Below are 9,465 nucleotides of genomic sequence, written 5' to 3'. Positions count from 1 at the left end.
ATCTATAAATACATAAAAGAGGAATAAAATCTAACTTGAACCAAAAAAGAAAAAAAAACTGAACCTAACAGTTATACAGAGGAAAACACTACCAAGGCACTTGCTCCAGTGGTAAACAATTCTGAAATTGGTCAGAGGTGGGGAATCATCTCCCATACAGCCAGCAGCCCCGCCCGCCCACGCAAGGAGCATCCTTATTGCAAAGCTGGGAGACCGTGCCGAGGCCTCTGTGAGTAATCGTGAGCTGAGCCCCAGGCCAGATGCTGCTGAACAGTTCCCACCCTTCCCAGGTGAAACACCTGAATATGTACAAGGGCTTGAAAGCCTAGAGGAAGGGCCGTGGAGCCACACCAGCGACAGCACGCAGGCCAACTTGGTGCCTGCAGGTCAGCCAGGATGGTCCTGGCCACGGGCGCTCTTCTGGAAGCTTTCCATTGCCCTGCCTGAGATACCCCTCCTGTCCCGGCCCCCACTCCTTTTTTTCCTTACTCACCACAGCCCGGAGAGATATTCCAGTGGAAGTTATGGGTGACACACCCTCTTCTTTACAGGTGGCAGCCTGGCAACTCCTGCTGAAAGTCCAGAAGAGCCCCACTCACACCGGGCCACCCACAAAGCCATGGACCCTCACACCAGCACAGGCCCGTGACTGCTGACGGGGCAGAGAATATGGAGTCAGGCACAGCTGCAGGGGCTATTGCTGCCTGGAGTGCTGTTTATATTGACCTCAACCCGGGCACACCTGGGGAGGGCTTGCCGGCAGGGTCAGGCTGCCCAGGTCAGCTAATCCTCAGCCCTCAGAGAATCACATTGCAGAAAATGGACCTCGCTAAGACAGAATATTCGCCAAGGAAAAAAAGGACACAATGCCATTTGCAGCACCGTAGATGAGTCTAGGGTTAATCACGTGACTTGGAGTAAGTCAGAAAGTGAAAGACACATATCATATCATATCACTTATAGGTGTTACCTATAAATTGATACCAGGGCAGATATTTCCACGGAGAAGGCCAATCACAGATTCATTAAACAAACTTATGGTTCACCAAAGGAAAGGTGTGAGGATTGAATTCATTACGATATTGGGGTTAACAGACATATACAAACACAGTAGACGTATATAATCACCAAAGACCTACGGAGTACCAAGAGAAGACTACTCAACATTCTGTCATAACGTACATGGGAAAAGGATCCCAGGAAGAACAGACATATGTATAGGTGTAAAAGAACCACCTCTTGCACACCTACAACAAGCTAAACGTTGTACTCAAACTTGCTGTAATAAAAAATAAAAAATTAAATGAAAAACACGAACAAGAAGTAGAGAGACACACTTGAGGGGCTTTCTCCTGGCACATTCCTTTCTACATTCCAATCTAGAACGCGACTTCCATTGAGGCTCTGCTGCCCTAGTAACCAGATTTGGTAAGGGAGAACTGCTGCCACCTTGTGGCCGTTTCACACAACAGCAGCTTTAATCCCAGCGCTAATGGTCAGTGGATATTCAAAATCATTACAGGCCAGTAAATGACACCTGCCCTAAAATCAAATCCTGTGGTCATATATCGACCAAAAAATTCAAAAGACGTCCATATTTCAAAACGACAGTTTCAAGAGGCATATTTCACGCACATTAGTGTTCTGCTTCTTTTGCTTTCTTTCTTTCTTTGTTAAAAAAACGGGAATGGAAAAAGGCAACCCTCAGAATGGGCGAAAACGTTCACATACGAATCAATGGACAAAGGTTTAATCTCCAATATATATAAACAGCTCATGCAGCTTAATATTAATAAAACAAACAACCCAATACAAAAATGGGAAGAAGATCTAAATAGACGTTTCTTCAAAGAAGACACACAGATGGCCAAGACGCACATGAAAAGCTGCTCAACATCACTAATTATTAGAGAAATGCAAATCAAAACTACAATGAGGTAAGTCCTCACACCTGTTAGAATCGGCATCATCAGATAATCTACAAACAACAAATTCTGGGGAGGGTGTGGACAAAAAGAACCCTCTTCCGCTATTGGTGGGAATGTAAATTGATACAGTCACTATGGAGAACAGTATGGAGGTTCCTTTAAAAAACTAAAAAGAGAATTACCGTAGGATCCAGCAATCCCACTTCTGGGCATATACCCAGAGAAAACCATAAATCACAAAGACACATTCACCACAATGTTCATTGCAGCACTATTTACAATAGCCAGGTAATGGAAGCAACCTAAATGCCCACAGACAGGCGAATGGATAAAGATGTGGTACATATATAAAATGGAATATTACTCAGCCATAAAAAGGAATGAAACTGGGTCATTTGTAGAGAAGTTGATGGATCTAGAGACTGTCATACAGAGTGAAGTAAGTCAGAAAGAGAAAAACAAATATTGTATATTAATGCCTATATGTGGAACCTAGAAAAATGGTACAGATGAACTGGTTTGCAGGGCAGAAATAGAGACACAGAGGTAGAGAACAAACGTATGGACACAAAGTGGGGGAACCCATGGGGTGGTGGTGGTGGGATGAGTTGGGAGATTGGGATTGACCTGTATACATGTCTATGCATAAAATAGATAACTAATAATAACATACTGTATAAAAAATAAATAAATTTAAATTTCAAAAATTTTAAAAATAAAATGTAAAAATAAAACAGAAAAAAAGTTCTTCCATTCACACTGATGTATTTATAAGAATGAATTATTTCCATGCTTATATCTATAAATACATAAAAGAGGAATAAAATCTAACTTGAACCAAAAAAGAAAAAAAACTGAACCTAACAGTTATACAGAGGAAAACACTACCAAGGCACTTGCTCCAGTGGTAAACAATTCTGAAATTGGTCAGAGGTGGGGAATCATCTCCCATACAGCCAGCAGACCCGCCCGCCCACGCAAGGAGCGTCCTTATTGCAAAGCTGGGAGACCGAGCCGAGGACTCTGTGAGTAAACGTGAGCTGAGCCCCAGGCCAGATGCTGCTGAACAGTTCCCACCCTTCCCAGGTGAAACACCTGAATATGTACAAGGGCTTGAAAGCCTAGAGGAAGGGCCGTGGAGCCACACCAGCGACAGCACGCAGGCCAACTTGGTGCCTGCAGGTCAGCCAGGATGGTCCTGGCTACGGGCGCTCTTCTGGAAGCTTTCCATTGCCCTGCCTGAGAAACCACTCCTGTCCCGGCCCCCACTCCTTTTTTTCCTTACTCACCTCAGCCCGGAGAGATATTCCAGTGGAAGTTATGGGTGACACATCCTCTTCTTTACAGGTGGCAGCCTGGCAACTCCTGCCGAAAGTCCAGCAGAGCCCCACTCACACCGGGCCACCCACAAAGCCGTGGACCCTCACACACTCCCAGCAGCAGAGCCCCGAGACTGCTGACGGGGCAGAGAATATGGAGTCAGGCACAGCTGCAGGGGCTATTGCTGCCTGGAGTGCTGTTTATATTGACCTCAAACCAGGCACACCTGGGGAGGGCTTGCCGGCAGGGTCAGGCTGCCCAGGTCAGCTAATCCTCAGCCCTCAGGGAATCACATTGCAGAAAATGGACCTCGCTAAGACAGAATATTCGCCAAGGAAAAAAAGGACACAATGCCATTTGCAGCACCATAGATGAGTCTCGAGGTAATCACGTGACTTGGAGTAAGTCAGAAAGTGAAAGACACATATCATATCATATCACTTATAGGTGTTACCTATAAATTGATACCAGGGCAGATATTTCCACGGAGAAGGGCAATCACAGATTCATTAAACAAACTTATGGTTCACCAAAGGAAAGGTGTGAGGATTGAATTCATTACGATATTGGGGTTAACAGACATATACAAACACAGTAGACGTATATAATCACCAAAGACCTACGGAGTACCAAGAGAAGACTACTCAACATTCTGTCATAACGTACATGGGAAAAGGATCCCAGGAAGAACAGACATATGTATATGTGTAAAAGAACCACCTCTTGCACACCTACAACAAGCTAAACGTTGTACTCAAACTTGCTGTAATAAAAAATAAAAAATTAAATGAAAAACACGTACAAGAAGTAGAGAGACACACTTGAGGGGCTTTCTCCTGGCACATTCCTTTCTACATTCCAATCTAGAACGCGACTTCCATTGAGGCTCTGCTGCCCTAGTAACCAGATTTGGTAAGGGAGAACTGCTGCCACCTTGTGGCCGTTTCACACAACAGCAGCTTTAATCCCAGCGCTAATGGTCAGTGGATATTCAAAATCATTACAGGCCTGTAAATGACACCTGCCCTGAAATCAAATCCTGGGGTCATATATCGACCAAAAAATTCAAAAGACGTCCATATTTCAAAACGACAGTTTCAAGAGGCATATTTCATGCACATTAGTGTTCTGCTTCTTTTGCTTTCTTTCTTTCTTTGTTAAAAAAACGGGAATGGAAAAAGGCAACCGTCAGAATGGGCGAAAACGTTCACAAACGAATCAATGGACAAAGGTTTAATCTCCAATATATATAAACAGCTCATGCAGCTTAATATTAATAAAACAAACAACCCAATACAAAAATGGGCAGAAGATCTAAATAGACGTTTCTTCAAAGAAGACACAGAGATGGCCAAGACGCACATGAAAAGCTGCTCAACATCACTAATTATTAGAGAAATGCAAATCAAAACTACAATGAGGTAAGTCCTCACACCTGTTAGAATCGGCATCATCAGATAATCTACAAACAACAAATTCTGGGGAGGGTGTGGACAAAAGGAACCCTCTTCCGCTATTGGTGGGAATGTAAATTGATACAGTCACTATGGAGAACAGTATGGAGGTTCCTTTAAAAAACTAAAAAGAGAATTACCATAGGATCCAGCAAACCCACTTCTGGGCATATACCCAGAGAAAACCATAAATCACAAAGACACATTCACCACAATGTTCATTGCAGCACTATTTACAATAGCCAGGTAATGGAAGCAACCTAAATGCCCACAGACAGGCGAATGGATAAAGATGTGGAACATATATAAAATGGAATATTACTCAGCCATAAAAAGGAATGAAACTGGGTCATTTGTAGAGAAGTTGATGGATCTAGAGACTGTCATACAGAGTGAAGTAAGTCAGAAAGAGGAAAACAAATATTGTATATTAATGCCTATATGTGGAACCTACAAAAATGGTACAGATGAACTGGTTTGCAGGGCAGAAATAGAGACACAGAGGTAGAGAACAAACGTATGGACACAAAGTGGGGGAACCCATGGGGTGGTGTTGGTGGGATGAGTTGGGAGATTGGGATTGACCTGTATACATGTCTATGCATAAAATAGATAACTAATAATAACCTACTGTATAAAAAATTAAATAAAATTAAATTTCAAAACTTTTAAATATAAAATGTAAAAATAAAACAGAAAAAAAGTTCTTCCATTCACACTGATGTATTTATAAGAATGAATTATATCCATGCTTATATCTATAAATACATAAAAGAGGAATAAAATCTAACTTGAACCAAAAAAGAAAAAAAACTGAACCTAACAGTTATACAGAAGAAAACACTACCAAGGCACTTGCTCCAGTGGTAAACAATTCTGAAATTGGTCAGAGGTGGGGAATCATCTCCCATACAGCCAGCAGCCCCGCCCGCCATGCAAGGAGCGTCCTTAATGCAAAGCTGGGAGACGGTGCCGAGGACTCTGTGAGTAATCGTGAGCTGAGCCCCAAGCCAGATGCTTCTGAACAGTTCCCACCCTTCCCAGGTGAAACACCTGAATATGTACAAGGGCTTGAAAGCCTAGAGGAAGGGCCGTGGAGCCACACCAGCGACAGCACGCAGGCCAACTTGGTGCCTGCAGGTCAGCCAGGATGGTCCTGGCCACGGGCGCTCTTCTGGAAGCTTTCCATTGCCCTGCCTGAGAAACCACTCCTGTCCGGGCCCCCACTCCTTTTTTTCCTTACTCACCTCAGCCCGGAGAGATATTCCAGTGGAAGTTATGGGTGACACATCCTCTTCTTTACAGGTGGCAGCCTGGCAACTCCTGCCGAAAGTCCAGCAGAGCCCCACTCACACCGGGCCACCCACAAAGCCGTGGACCCTCATACCCTCCCACCAGCACAGCCCCGAGACTGCTGACGGGGCAGAGAATATGGAATCAGGCACAGCTGCAGGGGCTATTGCTGCCTGGAGTGCTGTTTATATTGACCTCAACCCAGGCACACCTGGGGAGGGCTTGCCGGCAGGGTCAGGCTGCCCAGGTCAGCTAATCCTCAGCCCTCAGGGAATCACATTGCAGAAAATGGACCTCGCTAAGACAGAATATTCGCCAAGGAAAAAAAGGACACAATGCCATTTGCAGCACCGTAGATGAGTCTAGAGGTAATCACGTGACTGGAGTAAGTCAGAAAGTGAAAGACACATATCATATCATTTCACTTATAGGTGTTACCTAAAAATTGATACCAGGGCAGATATTTCCACGGAGAAGGGCAATCACAGATTCATTAAGCAAACTTATGGTTCACCAAAGGAAAGGTGTGAGGATTGAATTCATTACGATATTGGGGTTAACAGACATATACAAACACAGTAGACGTATATAATCACCAAAGACCTACGGAGTACCAAGAGAAGACTACTCAACATTCTGTCATAACATACATGGGAAAAGGATCCCAGGAAGAACAGACATATGTATATGTGTAAAAGAACCACCTCTTGCACACCTACAACAAGCTAAACGTTGTACTCAAACTTGCTGTAATAAAAAATAAAAAAATAAATTAAAAACACGAACAAGAAGTAGAGAGACACACTTGAGGGGCTTTCTCCTGGCACATTCCGTTCTACATTCCAATCTAGAACGCGACTTCCATTGAGGCTCAGCTGCCCTAGTAACCAGATTTGGTAAGGGAGAACTGCTGCCACCTTGTGGCCGTTTCACACAACAGCAGCTTTAATCCCAGCGCTAATGGTCAGTGGATATTCAAAATCATTACAGGCCTGTAAATGACACCTGCCCTGAAATCAAATCCTGGGGTCATATATCGACCAAAAAATTCAAAAGACGTCCATATTTCAAAACGACAGTTTCAAGAGGCATATTTCACGCACATTAGTGTTCTGCTTCTTTTGCTTTCTTTCTTTCTTTGTTAAAAAAACGGGGATGGAAAAAGGCAACCCTCAGAATGGGCGAAAACTTTCACAAACGAATCAATGGACAAAGGTTTAATCTCCAATATATATAAACAGCTCATGCAGCTTAATATTAATAAAACAAACAACCCAATACAAAAATGGGCAGAAGATCTAAATAGACGTTTCTTCAAAGAAGACACAGAGATGGCCAAGACGCACATGAAAAGCTGCTCAACATCACTAATTATTAGAGAAATGCAAATCAAAACTACAATGAGGTAAGTCCTCACACCTGTTAGAATCGGCATCATCAGATAATCTACAAACAACAAATTCTGGGGAGGGTGTGGACAAAAGGAACCCTCTTCCGCTATTGGTGGGAATGTAAATTGATACAGTCACTATGGAGAACAGTATGGAGGTTCCTTTAAAAAACTAAAAAGAGAATTACCATAGGATCCAGCAAACCCACTTCTGGGCATATACCAAGAGAAAACCATAAATCACAAAGACACATTCACCACAATGATCATTGCAGCACATTTTACAATAGCCAGGTAATGGAAGCAACCTAAATGCCCACAGACAGGCGAATGGATAATGATGTGGTACATATATAAAATGGAATATTACTCAGCCATAAAAAGGAATGAAACTGGGTCATTTGTGGAGAAGTTGATGGATCTAGAGACTGTCATACAGAGTGAAGTAAGTCAGAAAGAGAAAAACAAATATTGTATATTAATGCCTATATGTGGAACCTAGAAAAATGGTACAGATGAACTGGTGTGCAGGGCAGAAATAGAGACACAGAGGTAGAAAACAAACTTATGGACACAAAGTTGGGGAAGCCATGGGGTGGTGGTGGTGGGATGAGTTGGGAGATTGGGATTGACCTGTATACATGTTTATGCATCAAATTGATAACTAATAACAACCTACTGTATAAAAAAATAAATAAAATTAAATTTCAAAATTTTTAAAAATAAAATGTAAAAATAAAACAGAAAAAAAGTTCTTCCATTCACACTGATGTATTTATAAGAATGAATTATTTCCATGCTTATATCCATAAATACATAAAAGAGGAATAAAATCTAACTTGAACCAAAAAAGAAAAAAAAACCTGACCTAACAATTATACAGAGGAAAACAATACCAAGGCACTTGCTCCAGTGGTAAATAATTCTGAAATTGGTCAGAGGTGGGGAATCATCTCCATACAGCCAGCAGCCCCGCCCGCCACGCAAGGAGCATCCTTATTGCAAAGATGGGGGACCGTGCCGAGGCCTCTGTGAGTAAACGTGAGCTGAGCCCCAGGCCAGCTGCTGCTGAACTGTTCCCACCCTTCCCAGGTGAAACACCTGAATATGTACAAGGGCTTGAAAGCCTAGAGGAAGGGCCGTGGAGCCACACCAGCGACAGCACGCAGGCCAACTTGGTGCCTGCCGGTCAGCCAGGATGGTCCTGGCCACAGGCGCTCTTCTGGAAGCTTTCCATTGCCCTGCCTGAGATACCCCTCCTGTCCCGGCCCCCACTCCTTTTTTTCCTTCCTCACCTCAGCCCGGAGAGATATTCCAGTGGAAGTTATGGGTGACACATCCTCTTCTTTACAGGTGGCAGCCTGGCAACTCCTGCTTAAAGTCCAGCAGAGCCCCACTAACACCGGGCCACCCACAAAGCCGTGGACCCTCATACCCTCCCACCAGCACAGCCCCGAGACTGCTGACGGGGCAGAGAATATGGAGACAGGCACAGCTGCAGGGGCTATTGCTGCCTGGAGTGCTGTTTATATTGACCTCAACCCAGGCACACCTGGGGAGGGCTTGCCGGCAGGGTCAGGCTGCCCAGGTCAGCTAATCCTCAGCCCTCAGGGAATCACATTGCAGAAAATGGACCTCGCTAAGACAGAATATTCGCCAAGGAAAAAAAGGACACAATGCCATTTGCAGCACCGTAGATGAGTCTCGAGGTAATCACGTGACTTGGAGTAAGTCAGAAAGTGAAAGACACATATCATATCATATCACTTATAGGTGTTACCTATAAATTGATACCAGGGCAGATATTTCCACGGAGAAGGGCAATCACAGATTCATTAAACAAACTTATGGTTCACCAAAGGAAAGGTGTGAGGATTGAATTCATTACGATATTGGGGTTAACACACATATACAAACAAAGTAGACGAATAAAATCACCAAAGACCTACGGAGTACCAAGAGAAGACTACTCAACATTCTCTCATAACGCACATGGAAAAGGATCCCAGGAAGAACAGACATATGTATATGTGTAAAAGAACCACCTCTTGCACACCTACAACAAGCTAAACGTTGTACT

The sequence above is a fragment of the Mesoplodon bidens genome (assembly GCF_964165515.1).
Source record: "Mesoplodon bidens genome assembly, contig: HAP1_SCAFFOLD_259, whole genome shotgun sequence".
Taxonomy (NCBI): domain Eukaryota; kingdom Metazoa; phylum Chordata; class Mammalia; order Artiodactyla; family Ziphiidae; genus Mesoplodon; species Mesoplodon bidens.
This window is presented reverse-complemented; position numbering follows the sequence as displayed.